Raw genomic sequence first — 19,962 nt, 5'->3', positions numbered from 1 at the left:
ACTTCTGCTTCCAGTATTCATCCGAGCCTTGTTTTTTTTGTTTACATTCCTTTGCAAAATGATCAGTGCTCCCACAGTTAAAGCACTGAGCCTTCTCTTTCTTATCAGTGCCATGCTTTTTATCAGCTTCTGATCTTTTTGAAAACTTTCCACCCATCTTCTTCTGAAACTTTGAGAAGTTTCGGCCTGACTTCTCAAAGGTCTTTACAATTAAAGTTGCACTAGCCACAACCTTTTCAAGATCATCAGTGTCAGTTTTAGAGGAATCAGTGTCTGAATGACTTTCAGTGTCTGAGTCTGACACTAGCTTTTTGTTTGAGAACAAGGCTACAGATGATTCACGCTGAGAATCTTTCATCAGCTCCTTTCTTTGAAGCTTGGATTCCTCATAGTATCGAAGATTTCCATACAGACTTTGTAAGTCCATAGTGTTGATCTTCTCACTATTTTTCAGCACATCAACATGGTTCTCCCAACCTGCACCCAGAGAATCCAAAAACTTCTATACTAGAACAGTTCTATGCTTCAACTGATCTAATCTCCGTAGATCATTAACAAGAGTATTGAATCTGTTAAAGGTTTGAGTCAAGGTTTCAACTTTCTTAGCAAAAAAATGTTCATACCTTCGGTTAAGATCATTTATTTGAGTAGCCTTGACTTCTTCAGTGCCTTCAAAAGATACAGTCAGAGTATCCATCATCTCTTTTGCTGAGATACAATTTTGAACTAGCCCAAAAATATTGTATGGCAGAGCGTAGCTGATTGCAGCACGAGCACGAACATCTAGACCATTTTTTCTTTTGTCATCTGCCGTCCAGTTTTCTCTAGGTGTTTTCTTCATAGCACCATCAGGAACGTTGTTTTTCAGAGGCTGATACATTGGGACATATGGACCCTTTTTGAAAATGTCCAACATGTCTTCATCTACTGACTCTAAAGCATATAGAGCCTTTATTTTCCACATGGCAAAATTTGTTTCATCAAAAGGAGGAATTTTAGCGGAGGGATGATTTGATGAGTTCACGAAGAAGAAGATGAAGCCATTTGTTTGATAAGAGAAACCCGTTCTGATACCAATTGAAAAGGCCTTTAGATCAATCAATTTATCAAACAATGACAGTAAATAAGAATAAGAAGAATTCACGAAGAAAAACTTTCACTAAGAAAGATAATCTCACAAAGAGATTATCGTGTGCACAAAGCAGTGATTAGGGTTTGTGAAAGGCGTAACCATTCACAAACCTATACAAGAGATTATATACTGCTATTCTAGACAATCCCTACAAATCAGGGATATGCCAGCTAACTAATTTACGCTAACTATGGAAACAAGATAAATACAAAATCTGTTACAATTCACTGAATAAACTAAACACGCTGAGCTGCTCAAACGCTGATGTTGATACTGAGATATACGCTGATGCTGAGATTTATTTCAAACATCATCATATTTCAAGGTTCGACCTTACAGTCCGAAATACATGTTAGATATATTTGATAATATACAACGTGCGAATCAGATATGGTTCAATATGTGTTAAGATGTGTATATATGATAATATTACTTAAAACCTTGTGTTAAGTATACGCTAGTTAGCGTTTCCTAAATGGAGATAACATCAAAAATTGATTATAGACATTGTAGGTTTGCCTAGTGATAGGTTAAGACTTAAATGGGATGTTTAGTTCAATTAAGATTGGAATTTGGGTAGTCTCTTATTAAGAGTACGTGTGGGGTGAGATTGATGATCGGTGGAGTACGTCCTACGTACAGAAATAAATTCTATGTACGAAGTATTTTTCAAAGCTCTGTGTCTTGGTGCTGCTTGTGCCAGGGTACTATTACGTTCTCGGGTACGAGTCTTTCGTATACCAGAGTACTATAATGTGCCATAAGTACTATCATGTACAAAGGCTTTTTGACAATTTTGTGTGTCGGTTACGGGAGCATACGGGAGTACTCTAGTAGTATTTCCCCATACTTTTATTCTGATAGAGCTTTGGAGTCAGCGTTTCTTTTATGAAGTGATCGACCGAGCTTCATATCTCAGCGTTTTCTTTCACGGAGTAATCAAGGGAACTTTATAGACTGCCTAATAAAGTGTGACGGTAATAGACCACTGCTAGGTATTTCTGGTGTTATATTGCTGGATAGGGTGCGTCTAGGGGTGAAATACCTCATGTATTTAGGCCACTGCTAGGCAAAGTTCGATGTTGGGATAGGTAGAGTCTGGGGGTATAATACCTCATGATAGTCAGACCATGCCTAGGCATTGTTATCTAGATAACTACCTCTGACTTAACTGTCTTGTGGTTCTTTCTTTTACGAACGAAGGTTCGTGGTGAAACTTACTCCATTCCCCTTAATTAATGTCTTTATTGATCCTCGTTTGCTGCCAGGGAATTTCCGAAGAAGCTTCGTCAGTTTGTGGTTCATATCGATTCCTTAAGCTAGATCTCGTAAGATCATTGTATAGGGTCAGTATGTGGGGATCGACGGGATGGGATATATTGTTTTAGAAATATAATTTATATGTGTTTATAACATTAGTGGTTTTGCAGGATCGAGATATACTTTATTATCACGTTGTTTGGACTAAGAGCTTTCATTCTCTGTGTTCCTTAGGTGATTGGGTTCACCAGGGATATTCGAACTAAGTGTTCATTAGATATTTGAACTTAGTGTTCATCAGGGATAATTGAACTAAGTGTTCATTAAGTGTTTGTGAACTAGGTGTTCATTGGGTAATATTGGAACTAAGTGTTCATTAGGTGTTCTTGAACTAGGTGTTAATTAATTATGGTGAATTGCGTGTTCACCAGAGGTAATCTAAGAACCTTGGCAACACTAGACATTGTGCCAGTTCCTTAGGGCAATCCTTAGGAATGAATGGGAGAAGGGTAATTGGTTCTTAGGATAAATCTTTAAGAAATAAATGGAGATAATGGGGGTGGGTATTTGAATTGATTGTTTGATAATTAAAAATAATAATTATATTATTGTGGGTTGAAAACCCTATATGCTCACCAGGCTCCCAAGCCTGATCCACTCAGTTTTCTTTGCATTACATGTAATGGCACAAAAGTATAAGTTGGTGGACTTGGCGATAGATTTTGGATTATAGGCCAGTAGTTATGAATAACTGTTGTAAGGTCTATTTTGTTCTGTTTATGCTTTTGGTCTGTATTGAACATGACATCCCGAGATTTTGTTATATAATGAAAATACATTTCGTTAAAGAAATGCTTTGATAATTTTTATCATATTTTGTTTTGGGAACAAATTCCATAACTGTATTCTTTAAAAGATTACTCTGATTTTAAAAACAAAGCATAAACAAATCGGCCTTTTCTGACCATGAAATTGGGGATGTCACATCATCCTCGAGCTCCCAACTCATGTCACCTTGATTCTTATTCTTCCATAATATCTTCACAAGCTTCACCCTCTTCTTCCGTAGTTGATTGGTTTCACGCTCCAAGATTGCTTCAGGCTTGTCTACCTGCCGTTTATACTCATCTACCCATAACTCATCCAAGGGAAAAATGCATGGTTCTTCAGCTAGGCATTTCCATAGGTAACATACATGGAGCACATCATGAATCCCCACTAACTATGGTGGCAACTCCAATCGATAAGCCTGATCGATGATACACTTCAATACGAAAAGTGGACCACTATATCGAGGTGCTAACTTGTCTTGCTTTCCAAAGCGAATGATTCCTGTAACACCACAAATTCTGGTATGTTATTTAAATAATTATTTTTCAAGTTTTCAAGGGGAACTCGACGAGTCAGTAGCCAGACTCGTCGAGTAGAGTCGGGATATTGAGCACATTTAAGTTGGCGACTCGACGAGGCCGCCAGTCTGGATAAAACCCTAATTTCAAGGGTTTGCACCCTATTTAATCAACTTTTTGGGACCTCAAGTTAGCCCCCATCACCCCCAGAGCATCCTTCTCGAAACCCTAGAACTCTGTTAGGATTTTGTGTGTTTTGGTGTGATTCTTTGAAGATCTTGAGAGAAGAAGGAAGGTAGATCAAGAGGAGAAGAAGGAGATCCAAGATCTTTGTGGCATTTCAGAGTATAATAAGGTATAACTCGCCCCTTTTCTGTTTCTATGCTTTAATCCCCATTAGAACACCATTAAAGCTATCCTTGAACCATTTCTTGGCTTGGTAGTAGCATAGAGGACACATTGAGATGAATAGCCTTCGGATCTAGCTATGTTTGAGTTCCAGAAGCCTAGATCTAATACCTTTATGGAGCCATATTGCATGAAAGCCCTAGATCTACTCTTATAGTGTGCTTTGAGCCTTAAAACCTTCATTTGGTGTTTATTTACACGTAAAGTTGGAAACTTTACGTGTTAAACAAGCCCTAAGAACCCAGATCTACAAATGGAATGAACTGGATTCAAGCAGAATCGAGTATATAGTGATTGCATGTATACGACTCGGCGAGTTGTTCTTCAGACTCGACGAGTCGATTCGCGAGTCCCCTGTTTTCCCCTTTTCGAGTTATCCTGAGTGGAACTAGTAAGTGAGAGATGGACTCAGTGAGCTGGAGGTTAGACTCATTCATGGAAGGACTCGGTGAGTCAATGCCCCGACTCGGCGAGTCCAAGGCAATCTTCATGCCTCAAGAACAGACTCGACGAGTTGTTCATACAACTCGACGACTCACAGTCAGAGTGTTCATGTGTTGAAGGAGGACTCGACGAGTTGTTCATACAACTCAGCGAGTCGGATGTAGATTAACTGAGTGTTAGTATCGAAGAGGAACTCGTCGAGTCTATGCCAAACTCGACAAGTAGTAGCGAGTAGAAGCAAGAAAGTGAGAGTAAGGACTCGACGAGTTGGTGACCCAACTCGACGAGTCAGGTCAACTGAATGTTGACTTTGACCAGGGGTAAGATAGTCATTTTACCCTCAGTATTATTATCAGTATTTGATTGAGGGTACTTATGGAAATTGTAGCCGGGGTGAAACCGGAGCCGCAGTAGACAGATTCCGGAGCAGTTCTTTCAACAGCTAGGCTACGAGGTGAGTTTCCTTCCAGTAAGAACGGGTCTACGGCTACAACGCCGGCCCGTTTAGTTAGCAGTAGTTCCAGACTTCGGTCTGATGTAGTAGTTCAGTGTGCCTGATGTCTTTGTGATTCAGGCATATATTTGTGATTTTGTGTTCCGGACCTCGGTTTGATGCAGTATGCAGTATATGTGTTTATGCCAGTATTATGATTATGTTATGCTATGTTTAGTCAGTTCCGGACTTCGGTCCGAGGCAGAGGGAAATGCCCTGGTTAGTTCCGGACTTCGGTCCGATGCAGTCTCCGGACTCCGGTCCTATGCAGTTTCCGGGCTTTGGTCCGATGCAGTGGGCAAGGCCCAGTAGTTGCTTATATGTTATTGTATGGTATGTGGTAGTTTGGGAGAGCTCACTAAGCTTCGTGCTTACAGTTTCAGTTTTGGTTTTAGGTAATTACGCAAGTAAAGGGAAGAGCTCGGGATGATGGCATCGCTCACACCACAACTTCAGTCTTTATCCTGGGAGTTTGTTTTGATTCATAGTTTGATTTGGCACAATTGTTTCACAACATTTTATTATGAGTTGAGATATTTGACGTATGATTTCATGATATGACGATCAATATATGATTTTTATTATTATTAAAACAAAAATTTTTGGGTTGTATTTTTTTCGATGTTACAATTCCCTTCCAAGGTGAGACTTTCAGCATCACCTTCTCACATGCCTCAAAAGTCTCTGGCATGTGCTTATGGTCTTGATATTTCTTTAGCCTCTCATGTGCTACATGCAAATGATCACGAACGATTCTTACTTTATCTTTAGTAATTTGCATGATCTCCAAACTCGCAAACTGTTTCTCTTCTATATCCAATCAAGATGTGGTAGTGCAAGATTTGCCATAGAGCAACTCATACGAGTTCATGTCAATACTAGAATGATAGGTGTTGTTGTAGGCAAACTCCACCAAAGACAAATGAGTATCCTAACTCCCACCATACTCAATAACACAAGCTCATAATATATCCTCCAGAGTGTGTATTGTCCTTTCACTCTGCCCATCAGTTTGGGGATGATAGGTTGTGCTAAAATACACTCTTGTATTAAGATCTAGCTGAAGCTTCTGCTACAATCTTGATGTAAACCGACTATTATGATCTGAAATGATAGATAGTGGTACCTAATGTTGTGTAACTATCTTTTCCACGTACATCTTAGCCAAGTCTTTTTCACGTCTCTTTCTCTCTGGTTGCCAAAAAGGGGCACTTTTTGTCAACCAATCCACTATTACCCAAATAATGTTATTACCCTGTGAAGTCTTGTCACACCCCGAACCAGAAGGCGGAAACGTCTGAGGGCTTGTGTGACTTAAATTGAATATCATCACAATGAATATACATGAATCATAACATAAACATCACCATGCATCAATATATTACAACTGGCATTGTTCACATCAAGTACATTGTTTTAACGTTACAAATCCATACATAAATTGTTTGATAGTTTTCAAAAGCAAAACACACTAACATACTTGGTACTTATTCCTCAGCTTACCTGTAACGCCCGCAGATCTTGGCTAGTCGATTTAGAGGCAATAGGGGTCGAAAACAACTTTTCGACAAAATATTATTTAGAATAAATAATCTTAACGAATTTGTAGAATATGTCACAAGGTTTCCGTACATATAAAGAACGCCGAAATCCGAGTTATAACGAAGAAGTTATGGCCCGTCGAAGTTTCACGACGGAACCGGCACGACACCGGGAAGCGTAAATAGTGAATTTATGATGGAGGACTTTTTAGCCTTAGTGATCTAAATGAAAGTCATAGAATATGTTAAACCGAGAAAATCCATAAAAAGAACGCCCAAATCTGACTTTGTATGAAGAAGTTATGATTTTTCTAAGATTCGGCTTAGCAGTGCACGACCCGAAACTCGAATTTTAGTTCGAGGCGGTTTTTGGCTTACGCGGCCTAAATGAGAGTTGAAGATCTCATTAATAGGAACTCAACGATAAAAAGATAAACGAAAACGAAGTCTGTATGAAGGAGTTACAAATTCTTCGCGGTCATTTAACAGTCTAAACGCCTCCTACTGTTAAACTTGAGATTGGTCGAGAATTAGCTGACAGAGTCTAAATGAAAGTTGTAGATCTTGATTTTATCTACGCGTTGAAACAAAGAACGTCGAAAACAGAGCTAGTATGCGAGAGTTATGATTTTTCTAAGTTTGAAGGTTGATACGCGATAGGGGGTGACGTGGCACCACCAGAATTGGACACGTGGCACCACCAGAAGGCCACCACATGCACCAAATCGGCGAGTAGGTTCCCCTACTTGGTGATTCCATCAGATATTTTCACTATAAATAGAGGTTTCGGGTCTAGCCTCTTCTTCACACCTCCCAAACTCACTTTCTCTCTCTAGCCTCCCAAACCCCCCCCCCCCCCCCTAAAGCCTAGGTAAACCCCCTAGCACCCGAAGGAAGCCCCGAGGATCCCGGAGTCCCGAGAAAAGAGCCTTTCGGCTTGGTAACACTGCTCCAGCAAAGCCCGGTTTTCGAGAAAACCTGCTGTAAGTGAGCTATGTCTACCCTATCTTTAGTATAGCTTATGTTTTAATATAGTAACGTTATTAGGAACTTATAATGAGTATTTGGGCTATTATTATGAGTTATATTGAGTGTTATTTAACGCTTATATAATAATAATAGCTAGACTATTAATTTGTTGCGGTTATCGTTAGACTAAACCCTAGTGGTATTGGTATTAGGTTTTATCGAAGGGAAATTGTTTTGAGAGTATCGAAGCACTGTTCCGAGTGCTGAATCACCACCTTTCATGTGGGTGCATGGTCCCTTTCATCTTACACATAGATATGAAGTATTTTATTATAAATTACGTGCCATGTGTGCATATTGTCTGAATACTTGCTGTCTATGCTGGTGAAAGATTTTTATATATGTTTTAAATGATGTAAACTGTCTAAAGTATTTTATATCTACAAAATATGTTGGGTAAAACATGGGTAGATGAATGATGAGGGATAAAAGCTGAAATAGAGGAACATTAGTAGCATGGACCTAGTGCCCTATAGGTATACATTGGTAGCAGTGGACCTAGTACCCTATAGATGAGCACTGGCAGCTGCGCCACAACCCGTAGATGTTTTTGATCTACGGTAAACATCCTAGCAGCTACGCTCTAAGGACAGTATCGGCAGCTGCGCCTAATAGGGAGCCTTATGACCATGACAGTAGCGTTTAAAGGTCAATACCGGGCAGAAACGCCTCATAGAAAATGTCCCAATTCTGGCAGTTGCGCCTTAGTGACAAGATTAGGAGCTGCGCTTGACCAATGTGTCATCGGCAACAATGGACTTCAAGTTGTTTCCTTAGGATGATCCTTAGGAATGAATGAATGAGAAATAGCTGATTCTTAGGGTAGATCCTTAAGAATAAAGAAGATAATAGGGATGGATAATTGGGTTGATTGTTTGATTGCTTAAACATAATAATTATATTATTGTGGATTGAAAACCCTATGTACTCAACAGGTTTACCAACCTGACCCACTCAGTTTATTTATATCACAGGTGTTGATATGAAGTCACATTACACTGAGAGATTTAAAAGAGATGTAGATCACTAGAGTAAATGAATGTAAGTTTTGTTTATGCTTATGTTTCTGTATTGACGATGACATCCCAAATGTTTTAAAAGTGAATAAAAATATATTTCTTTAGAAATGCTTTGATAACACTGATGAGATTAAAAACTTAATCTAGAAGATCGATTAGATCTTAAACAGGTAAATAAATACTAAACAGCAAGAACACGAAAATAAAGAACAAGTCAAGAATGAATCAAACGAGTCGAATGATTAAAACAAAACCCTCAGAAAAGCTCGATTAAGAACATCAACTGTAGAGGATTAGTAGGCTTACAAAAACGATCAAAGAAATATGTAATTCTATCGTTATACTCTAGATCGTTAACCTAATATGCATGCAAGCATATACTTATATAATAAATCTAAAAGACATCTCGATTGGACAGGCCCAAACCGGAGTACAAAATAATTGGACTAAAAGCCGAGCCCAATGACCCAATCCTCTAGCGAATCTTCAACCCAACAATCTCCCCCTTTGCGTCAATTGGAGCGAGATCTTCACTTGTTACTTGGGCCAGCAGCGGAGGCGGGTACCTTCTTCTTCACGGTGTTAAACAGACGAGAGATAAGAGCCAGTATCGTCTGCCTAAACCTGATGTACCATTGGATCATGTCGTTGAAGTACTTAACATCATCCACTGCATTCTCTTTACACCTTCGGATGATCGATAACACATGCTCTAGACAAGCAGTGGTGTAAAGATGTTTGTCAGCTAAAGCAAAGAGACATTTCTGTCCTTCTGCTCTAGTGAACATAACCGAATTGCGTCTCGGGTCGATCTTGCCCATCTTCATTTGATTGAGATCACTGGCCGATCCCACAGGAGCTATCTTCGGTTTCTTCTTGAAGGTGGTGGCTACCTCATGATCCATAAGAGCTACCTCCATGATGTAACAGACTAACATCCTTTTGAGATGGTCTATAATTGGACCATATTCGGCTTCATTCGTCAAAAGGATATTATGCAAGACAAACCAATCATGAGGATTTAAGTTCGGTAGATCTGCCAGGGATATATGATGTTCAGTTCTTGCAGACCCTCGAATCACCTTGAACCGAACATTAATGAATCTTCCTTCGGTGTAAGGCTTCAATACCCGAACGTTCACTATCTTCTGAGGGTTCCATGTTAAATACTGAGGACGAGCAGCCTTCAGATAGAATTCGATCAGCTCCCTATCCACCTCAGGGTTCGGATGAGGGACTTCAAAAATATTTGAGAAGGCGTGGAAGATAAACGCCTTTCGAGTCAACGACATGTCAAACTGCGAATCGACATAATTATAGCAGTCGAACGAGATCACCGGCTCGAGCCATAGGATGCTGGGAGTATCTATGGCCTCCTTAATCATTCGCTCCCGAGTCCATGCAGGGAAGAGAGTCTTCCTGCTCTCGAGGAGATCGTGGGCTTCCTTCTGCTTGCGTTCGGCTTCTTCAGCCTCTCGCGCCACACGATTAACATCATCATCAACATTGCGACTGTTTTTGCGTTTCAACATGTCAGCAATGGTTTCATCATCTTCATCTTCATCTTCTTCCTTAGCTATGTGTTTCCCTTTATCCTTCACACCCGAACCCGAAGCTTGACCAGTCGGAGGTGGTTCGGTTGTGTGAGTAGCTTTGGAGGAAGGAGGTGGTTTCGATCCGGACTTCTTCTCTTCTCCCCCTTGTTTCGGAGTGGACACGAAACTAGGTAAACCTTCGATTTTGCTGAGAAGGTCCAAGGCAGGAGCAAGTTTTTCAGCAAGGGTTCGCCTCACCGAATGGTTTAGAATCGGATCGTGTGCTTCTAGGATGTTAGATAGGGCAGCGTGTACATCCGAAACACATGTCTTGATAACCTCCCGTTCGGATCGAAGAGCTTCAAGCTGTTGCATTGAGGTTGAAAGTTGAGTGCTCTTGACCTTTAGGGCGGTGGTTTTGCTTGCCAGAACGTCCATCAATGAGTTTTCAGCTGCGAGATCCTCTTGAAGCTTAGCGAGGCGCTCATCAATGGAGGCACGAAGGGCCGAGTTGTCGTCGCTTATGGTTTGGCGAAGAGTAGCGAACAATGTCAACTCCATTGAGATGAACTTTGCCAATTGCTGAACAATCGGTTCCAAAGTTGTCTTGGTGGCGTCAGCGCTTTCCTGTAAGGACTTCAACAGGGTAGAAGCGTCTGAGAATAGTTTATCGACTTTTGCGGTCGCAGCCTCACAGGCTTTTGTGGAGGCGTCTATGGCGGCTGAGGCTGAAGCTACAGAATCATGCTGAGCCCTGGAGAAGGCATCAACAATCTTCTGAAGAGCGGCTTCAGAGAGAGATGATTGGTGGTTGGAAGATGAAGCGAGAAGTAAGTCAACCTTCTCGTTGAGCTCCTTAAGATGCTTCTTTGTCACTGGAGCACCATCCTCTTCGTCACTCTGAACCTGAAACGGACTAAAGTAGACCGAATCGAAGGTCATGTTGTCTCCGCCAAGAAACGGGTTATCTCCATCAGAGGCATGATCTGGAGATGATGGAGGTGGTGAAGCTGGGGGTGTGGTGGGTTGGGTAGGTTCAGGGTGAGTGTGGGGTGGGGTAGTTTCGGGTGGTGGTTGAGTGTGGGTAGGTTCGGTTGGATGCTGGGTTTCGGTTTGTGGTGGTTCAGGTACGGGTGGGGTTTCGGTTGCATCGGTATGAACCCCCGTATCAGATACGTTGGTTGTAACCTTTGCAGTTGTTGTTGTAGTTGTATCAGTGAAAATGGGTGGTGGTATAGGGAAAGAGGTTGGAGGAATAGTGGTAGTGGGGGTTATGGTGGGAATGGAAGTAGGGATTGTTTGAGTAGGTGAAGGAACTTGTGAGTTGTGGATTTCCATGTCTGGAGTAGGAGATCGGGGTGGGGTGTTGCCTCGTTGAGGGGTTTCGCCTCCTTGAGAGCCGTCCGAATCCGAACGCTCATCTTCTGAGTCACTTGAAGAGGAAGGGATTACAAGCTTTCGCTTCGGTTGAGTCTTCCTCTTCTTCGGCTGCGGGGACTGAGCAGGTTTCGTTTGTTTCCTCTTCTTGGGAGAAGGACCTTTAGGAGCTTTGGTCACTTGCTTCCCTTTTTCCGCCTTTTTGCCCCTGTTCACCGGTTTGTCAGCATCGTGGATGGACTTTAGCATTTCCGGTGTGAGTTCCCTTGGCCCTGACTGTTTGAACTCTTTGATCGTCCTGATGATCCTGCTGTCAGAAGGAACATCACCATACATTGTCTCCGGAATAGAGCCAATGAAGGAAAACTTGGATGCATCAAAGACGATGATCTTCGTGGTATGAAACGTACCGATCGAAGACATCGATGCACCTGCAGGAGTGGGGACGTCGAACTTATCCATTGCCCACTTTGTAATAAGAGTCCAGAACCGGGCATACGACACCTCAGAATGTCGTGATGAAGAAGAAAGGCTCTGGATGAGCTGTTGCCAGAGGACCAACCCAAAATCTAAGTTGACTCTGTGGTAAACTGCATACATAATCGACAAGAAAAGTCGACTAGCACCATTGGATCCTGAGCTCCGTTCCGACAAGCCCTTGAAGAGGACTGTGAACATGCCGTTCCACTGCGGCGGCAAGCAGGATTTCTTGAACTTGGCGACGGAGATGAGCACCTCCGTGTACCCCATATTGTAGAACATGCTGTAAAGATGGCCCACCGGAATCGTCTCCGGATTGATTCTCGAAGAATCAGCGGCAAATCCTAGCAGAGAGCAGAATCGCTGCCTTGAAATCGAGGTCTTGTGATCAGCAACCTCAAAGAGCACCCGCTCGACTGCTTTGTCGTAATAAGCAGTCGCATACACCTGCGAGAGCATCGCCATGGGCACATACTCAACCCATGATAGTGCAGGAGCGATTTGCGAGTACTTCAAGCACTCGATGATCGGAAACATGTAAGAATCATACGCCTGCGGTGTGAGGTCAATCACCAAGCACTGTTGAGGACGAATGGGAAGAATGTGTGAGGTGGCGTGGACGGATGATGATTCTGCCATTGTTGAAGGTAGAAGAAGAGGAACAGTAAAGCTTTTTCGAGTTTTTGCTCTCTTGTAAATTTGAAGCAGTAAAGAGGTAAATGGAAGTATTGACTGCCTTTTATAGTGGGTGAAAGGAGAGAGAAAAATCGTTTCAAATCTTCTATGGAAATACGAAAAGGTTTCCCAGAATGACAGATGCGTGACAGTTAAGGCATGCAATGATCACGTAGGAGAGAGAGTGTCAGATTCCTAGGATCACGCCGCCCAACAAGCGCCGTTTCAGAATAAGCCGTTTCAAATCCTCACGCGCCTTTAAGTGCCAGAGAGAAGTCGCTTGAAATCCTCACACGCGTCCACTATGTCAGTAAAAGGATAGGCGTTTCAATTTCACACGCGCCCCTTTTTACTTTTACCACCGGTTGAAATTCAATCCTTTTATTTCCCGCCTGAGTCAACACCCTTTCGTCTTATTTTGTAAATCGCATCTTTTGAATAAATTACCCACGTGGATGATTTTTGACCACATCTTGATAATTAACCACCAAAGCAATAATACAGCCTGTAATAATTAGTAACGGAATTTTGGAAAATCAAAGATTTTCGTGCTAAGAGTGTAAAAAATAAAAGAAATAAAGCAACTATTTGTGGGAATAAATGTGATGTCAATAATGACACAAAACAAATGATCCCGGGCACGAATCTCTTCCTTCAAGGTCAAGAGAGACCGTAAAGTGTTAATGTGGATTCCCGTTGAATTACGATCAAACACTTATTAATAAATGTTGAAAGGCTTCTTTTAATTAGGCTAATTCAGGGTGGCTTTCGCTTTGATGCAACAATTCTAATCTTGAAATAAGAAAGAAAGTGATCAAAGTACTTGTGAGACCGGTGTAGTCTGTTGAACAAGTAGGTAGGAATTAATTTGAAATTGGCTTGGAAAATATAAAATCTCAAAAAAAATTAAAACCTCGATCCCAAGGGAAGAAATGTTATGGTGTTTAACAATTTCATAGGAATCACACAAAATAAAAGTTGAGATTTCATGAAGGTACATCCGTCAATTCTTTAGTGAAAACTTGAGCAAATTAATTGTTCACCGTCAATTCAGATTTGGTGTTGAATTTTGGGTTTCACTCAGCTCGTAGTGGCACGAAACTAAGATCATAAACACAGTTGTTGTGTAACCATAAACCTCAGTGGTAATTTCTGAGAGTCTCAAGGGTTACATTGATGAAATGACTGTAATGGAGAAATGTAATGGAGATGGTGTAAGAAAATAAAGTACCTCAGCTGCAAAAAGAAGGACCAAGCAGAAGACTCTTGTCTCATGTGAGAAGAGAGTGAGGTAGCTCACGATTAGAATAAATGTGGTAGCCTAATTGGGAAGACACGGTTTGTTTATACCAAGTCATTAAGGCGATTATTCAGAATCTTATGAGGCTTGGGACACATACAACAGCATGCTTCTAGGGACACTTAAGTAATCCAACAATTATATCCCCATAAACGAACGAGCACAAGTGAAATTAAAAGAGAAACATATTTTTGGAGTTTTTGAAGTAGATAATAATAGAAAAAGAAAAAAATAAAATAAGAAAAATTAAAAGAAAAAATAAAAGGTAAAAAGTAAGCAAAGAAAATAAGACTCGAAAAAAAACTTTGGAAAACTTTGAAAAACCGAACCCGAACGTTCGGTTGGATTCAGTTGGGAAAAATGTGAAAAACCGAACCCGAGCGTTCGGTTGGTTTCGGTTGAAGAAAATTTTGAAAAACCGAACCCGAGCGTTCGGTTGGTTTCGGTTTAAGAAAATTTTGAAAAACCGTACCCGAACCTTCGGTGGGTTTCGGTTTTGGAAAATTTTGAAAACCAATGAATTGAGACATGCAATCAGAATATACTTTTGACAATAAAATAAACAACTTTGTACAAGAAATATACAACCAAGAAAACTACCTTTGTAGTGATGAGCGAGGCAGATTATGTAACCGAACCTGAACGTTCGGTCAAGTTTGCTTCTTACGTTTGAGGTTGAGAGGTAGTTTGAGATACTGATTCTGATTCCATCATACCTAGCCCTTGTAAAATTTTGTTAAATGATGCTTCACGAAGAGCTTTGGTAAAGACGTCAGCCAGTTGATCAGTGGTTCTGACAAAGTGTACTTCGACGTTTCCATCTTCCACGTGATCTTTGATGAAGTGATACCTCAGTGCTATGTGTTTGGTTTTAGAGTGTTGCACTGGGTTATGACAGATCCTAATTGCACTTTCAGAGTCACAATATAATGGGATCTTCTTCATATTGAGTCCATAGTCTCGAAGTTGACTCTGGATCCAAATCACTTGGGAGGTGCAGGATGCAGCGGCTATGTATTCCGCTTCGGCAGTAGACAACGACACGCACGTTTGTTTCTTGGATTGCCAGCTGACCAACTTCCCGTCAAGGAGTTGACAGCCACCAGTGGTGCTTTTTCTGTCGAGTCCACATCCTCCAAGGTCAGCATCTGAATAGGCTTGAACGAAGAAGCCTGAGTTGGAAGGATACCATAGACCTAAGGAGGTGGTTCGCTTGAGATAGCGTAAGATATTCTTCACTGCAAGCATGTGAGGTTCGCGTGGGTTTGCCTGAAATCGAGCACAATAACATACATAAAACATGATGTCAGGTCTACTAGCAGTAAGATACATTAGTGAACCTATCATTTGACGATAGAGCGTGATATCAACAGCCGGTTTGTCTAGAGATGGAGTTAGCTTGGTGTCGAATGCCATTGGAACTTTGACTTTGGAGTCTCCCATCATACCAAACTTTGCTAGGAGAGTCTTCGTGTAAGCTTCCTGATTGATAAAGATGCCTTCGGGTCCCTGTCTAATAGTTAAACCAAGAAAAAAGTTAATAGGACCCATTGAGCTCATTTCAAATTTAGTCTCCATCAGCTTTCTGAATTCAGCTGTTAGGCTGGAATTCGTAGAGCCAAAGATGATGTCATCGACATAAATTTGAACTATCATAAGGTGGTTACCTTCCTTTTTGCGAAAGAAGGTTGGGTCAACCGAACCTTGTTTGAATTTGGACATCTTTAAGAATTTAGTTAGCGTTTCATACCAGGCTCTCGGAGCTTGTTTGAGGCCATACACAGCTTTATCCAGAATGTAGCAATGATTTGGATACTTTTCGTTTACGAACCCAGGAGGTTGCTCCACATACACGGTTTCTTCGAGTTCTCCATTTAGAAAGGCACACTTGACGTCCATTTGGAAAACTTCAAAGTTTTTGTGGGCAGCATAAGCAAGAAATATTCTAACTGATTCCAGCCTAGCTACGGGAGCGAAAGTCTCTTCATAATCAATTCCTTCCTCCTGACAATATCCCTTTACGACCAGACGAGCTTTGTTCCTTATAACATTCCCTTCCTTGTCCATTTTATTCCTAAAGACCCATTTGAGACCAACAACCGAGGCATCTGGAGGAGTTGGAATGAGACGCCAGACTTTGTTCCTTTCAAATTCATTCAGTTCGTCTTGCATCGCTTGAACCCAATCGGAGTGATCGAGAGCAGTATTAACTGTCTTCGGTTCAACTTTTGATACGAATGAGTTAAACATACAAAACTCAACCTTTGAAAATAAGGATGTCTGTTTTGCCTTCAGTTGTGATCGGGTCAGAACCTTTTCGGAGACATCACCAACCACTTGAGAGATAGGATGATCTCTGGTCCATTTGGTGAGAGGAGGGTATTTTGGATCAAAGGTGGGGTCTAGTTCAGCGTTGATCATTTCTTCTGGCTCAGATTGGCTTTCGTAGTCGAGCGTCATATCACCATGCTCCCCCTCGGTTGATGAGCTATGAGAAACTTGAGGTTCAGAGGTTTCTTGTGGTGCTGGACTTTCAGGCGTTGATGCACCTTCGGTTGTAGAAGCACTTTCGGTTGCAGTTGGACTTTCGGTAGTAGTTGTAGAACTTGGCTCCCCCTCAACATGTGAGCTTGGTTCCTCCTCGACATGTGAGCTTGTCTCCCCCTCGACTGAAGCATCGTTGGATGGAGGTTCATCAGAATTTGATCCTCCTTCATTCATTCTCCTGGCAGCTTCGTCAACAATTTGCTTCATGTGGTCTACCTTGTTGTCTGCTGCACCGGCTTCTGAGAGAGTAGCTTTCTCTGGTTCGTCAAAGAGCTCCAGAAATTTCTCGTATAGATTAGCGATCGAGACTGTGACTTGGCCAGTTTGAGGAAAGATGTCCCCAGTTGTGTCTTCTTTGGCCTGTAGCTTTTTGACATAGCTATCGTCAAAAGTCACGTAATAGGTCTCTTCGATTTTTCTCGAACGCTTGTTTAGGACTCTGTATGCTTTAGAAGTGAGAGAATAACCCAGAAAGATTCCTTCGTCGGCTTTGACATCGAACTTGTTGCGGTGTTCTTTAGAGTTAAAGATGAAACACCGTGAGCCGAACACATGGAAAAATTTCACATTGGGTTTTCTGCTGTTGAGAATCTCGTATGGTGTGAGCGTGAATCGCTTGTTGAGATAGGACCTGTTCTGTGTAAAACAAGCAGCAGAAATAGCATCAGCCCAAAAATAAAGAGGTAAAGAAGAAAAACTTAGCATAGTTCGGGTAGCTTCACACAAAGATCGGTTTCGTCTTTCGACAATTCCGTTCTGTTGAGGTGTGTAAGGAGCTGAGAAGTTGTGACTTATTCCCTTTTCTGCTAGAAATTCTTCAAACTCCCGGTTTTTGAATTCCAGACCATTGTCGCTCCTGATGTTGCGAACGACCTTCTTGAGCTGTACTTCAATCTGCTTGATGAACACTTTCAGCTTATGAGTCGCTTCAGATTTGAGCTTTAGAAAGAACACCCATGTAAATCGTGAAAAGTCATCAACAATAACAAGAATATACTTGCTACCACCGATGCTTTCGATAGATGATGGACCACACAAGTCAATATGAAGTAATTCGAGTGGCTCAACAACTTTTGTGTTAATTGTAGATGGATGACTTTGACGACTCTGCTTCCCCATTTCGCATGCAGCACACAAATGATCTTTGTCAAACTTGAGCAATGGAAGGCCTCGAACATGACCTCCAGTGACAAGTTTGTTGATGTCTTTAAAGTTGAGATGAGAGAGTCTTCGGTGCCACAACCAGCTTTCGTCTGATTGAGCTTTTGATAACAAGCAAATAGCTGGGTTTCCTTTGATGGGTTTAAGGTTTAGAGGAAACATGTCACCCTTACGCTCCGATTTGAGAATTACTTTCTTCATCTTCTTCTCAATAGTTTCAGAACCTTCATCGTCGAATGAGACTTTGAGACCTGTACCTCCAACAAGCTGAGATACACTGATGAGGTTGTGTTGTAGTCCTTCCACATAGGCCACCTTCCTTATAGTAAAATCACCATTAGTTATCATTCCGTATCCCTTTATGGTGCCGAAAGAGTTGTTTCCGAACTTGACGTTGCCACCGTTTGAAAGAGATTTGTATTCCCTGAGCTCTTCTTTCCTTCCTGTCATGTGACGTGAGCAGCCACTATCGATGTACCATTCTTCGTCGAACTGCTCGTCACTTATAACCTGCAAAAATTAAGCAGATTTAGGAACCCAAAGTTTCTTGGGTCCACGTGAGCTTCTCAGAGGAACAGGAATAGTAAGAGAGATGTCAACAAGATATGTTCATTTTATAAGTGTTGTTTCATCTTTCTTTTTGATGGTAAAGACTTTTATTTTATTAGGATTAGGTGCGTTCGGTTTAGACTCTGGATTGGATGCATTAACCTTCTGTTTGCCTTTTTGTTCAGCTGACGAATGAGATTTTTGAGATCGAACAGAATGAGCTTTAGAGCTAAATGGAGATGATTTGGAAGAATTAGAAGAATTAGATGAATTAGATGAATGAGAAGGAGTGGGCTTAGATTGAGATGACTTCTTAGCTGGAGACTCTAGGTGATCCTTTTGCTTTTGATCATTGGTAGGACTGACCTTAGAGTTGTGATTTCCTTTGATTTTAGAAACGAACCTATGCTTTCGGTTGGAGTCGTTTTGTGAACCGAACCTTTGCTTTCGGTTGGAGTCATTCTGTGAACCGAACCTTTGCTTTCGGTTGTTGTGGCTTTCATGCCTTTTGACAAGATTGTTCCCAAACTTCAGATTCTTATCTTGATGTGAGAAATATGCATTCTGGGATTGCCAGAATTGTTTCCTTTCAGAGAGATTCTTCCTGTATCTCTGGTTCCTTTCACGTTTCTTATTTCTCATCTGCTTCGGTTGATGATGAATATTGGCTTTCATTTTCGGTTTCTCCTTGGTTGGTTCGCTTTGGACTGTGGGAGTTTCACTTTGAACTGAGGAACTAGAGGGAATGTCTTCTTTTACCGAACCTCCATTCTCTTGAGGAATATCTTTCGTACCACTAGTACTTGGCACATCGAAATTATCTGGCTTGTTTAAGGGTTCTGGTACGTATCGTCCTTTACTTTTCCATGAGGTCCTTTCAGATAACCCTACTGTGTCATCAGCATTATCGATTGGAGCTGTCCAGAAGAACTCATCACAGCCATCAGCATTGTCTTCGTTTACAATAGCCGTGAGTTCAGCAGTTTGATGTTCGGTTACTCCAGTGACCTTGTACACTTGATTTGGAGTGGTCCGGACCTTTTGATATACAACCGCTTTTTCTGCTAAGATCGGGGACTTTTGTTGGGACAATCGAGCGAACTCTACTGAATTTTCAGAAATTAGATTCTTGTGGTTTTCAGGTTCGCTTTTTACAAATTCTGAGCAGTCAACCGTATCCTCTACAGAAATTTCACTCATATTGTCGTCCTCATTAAGCTCAGATGCATTTTCAACATCTATTTTGTTTTCTGAGCTCAAGTTGGCGTTTAAAGAGTCAAATTTTTGTATGGTTTCGGTTCTCAGTTTGAGTCTATCATTTTCATCCAAAAGGTTTTTGAGCATGTCCTTGTGGTCCTTGGATTTAATGAAAGATTCAATTTTGTCCAGTCCATACATGTAGGTTGGATTGACGTCATCAGATGATATCACACTCTCACAATTATAAGCTTCGGCATCGATTTCATCCTCCTTAAACTCAAGGAAGGGCAAAATCATGCGATGGATCTTTTGGCCTATTTCACAGTCCAAGTGAAGCTGAGTAATATTACAATAAAGACGTTTTGCAATTAAACAAAAAACATTCCGCTGTTTTAACAACTTTAAATTGTCTCTTTGTAAATAAATGTTTTCGTCTTTTATTTTAACTAATTCAGACTCCTTC

The sequence above is a fragment of the Lactuca serriola genome, chromosome 8, assembly GCF_051521515.1.
Source record: "Lactuca serriola cultivar US96UC23 chromosome 8, Lser_US96UC23_V15, whole genome shotgun sequence".
In the NCBI taxonomy this organism is placed as follows: domain Eukaryota; kingdom Viridiplantae; phylum Streptophyta; class Magnoliopsida; order Asterales; family Asteraceae; genus Lactuca; species Lactuca serriola.
The sequence above is the reverse complement of the archived record's forward strand: the minus strand, read 5'-3'. Positions refer to the sequence as shown.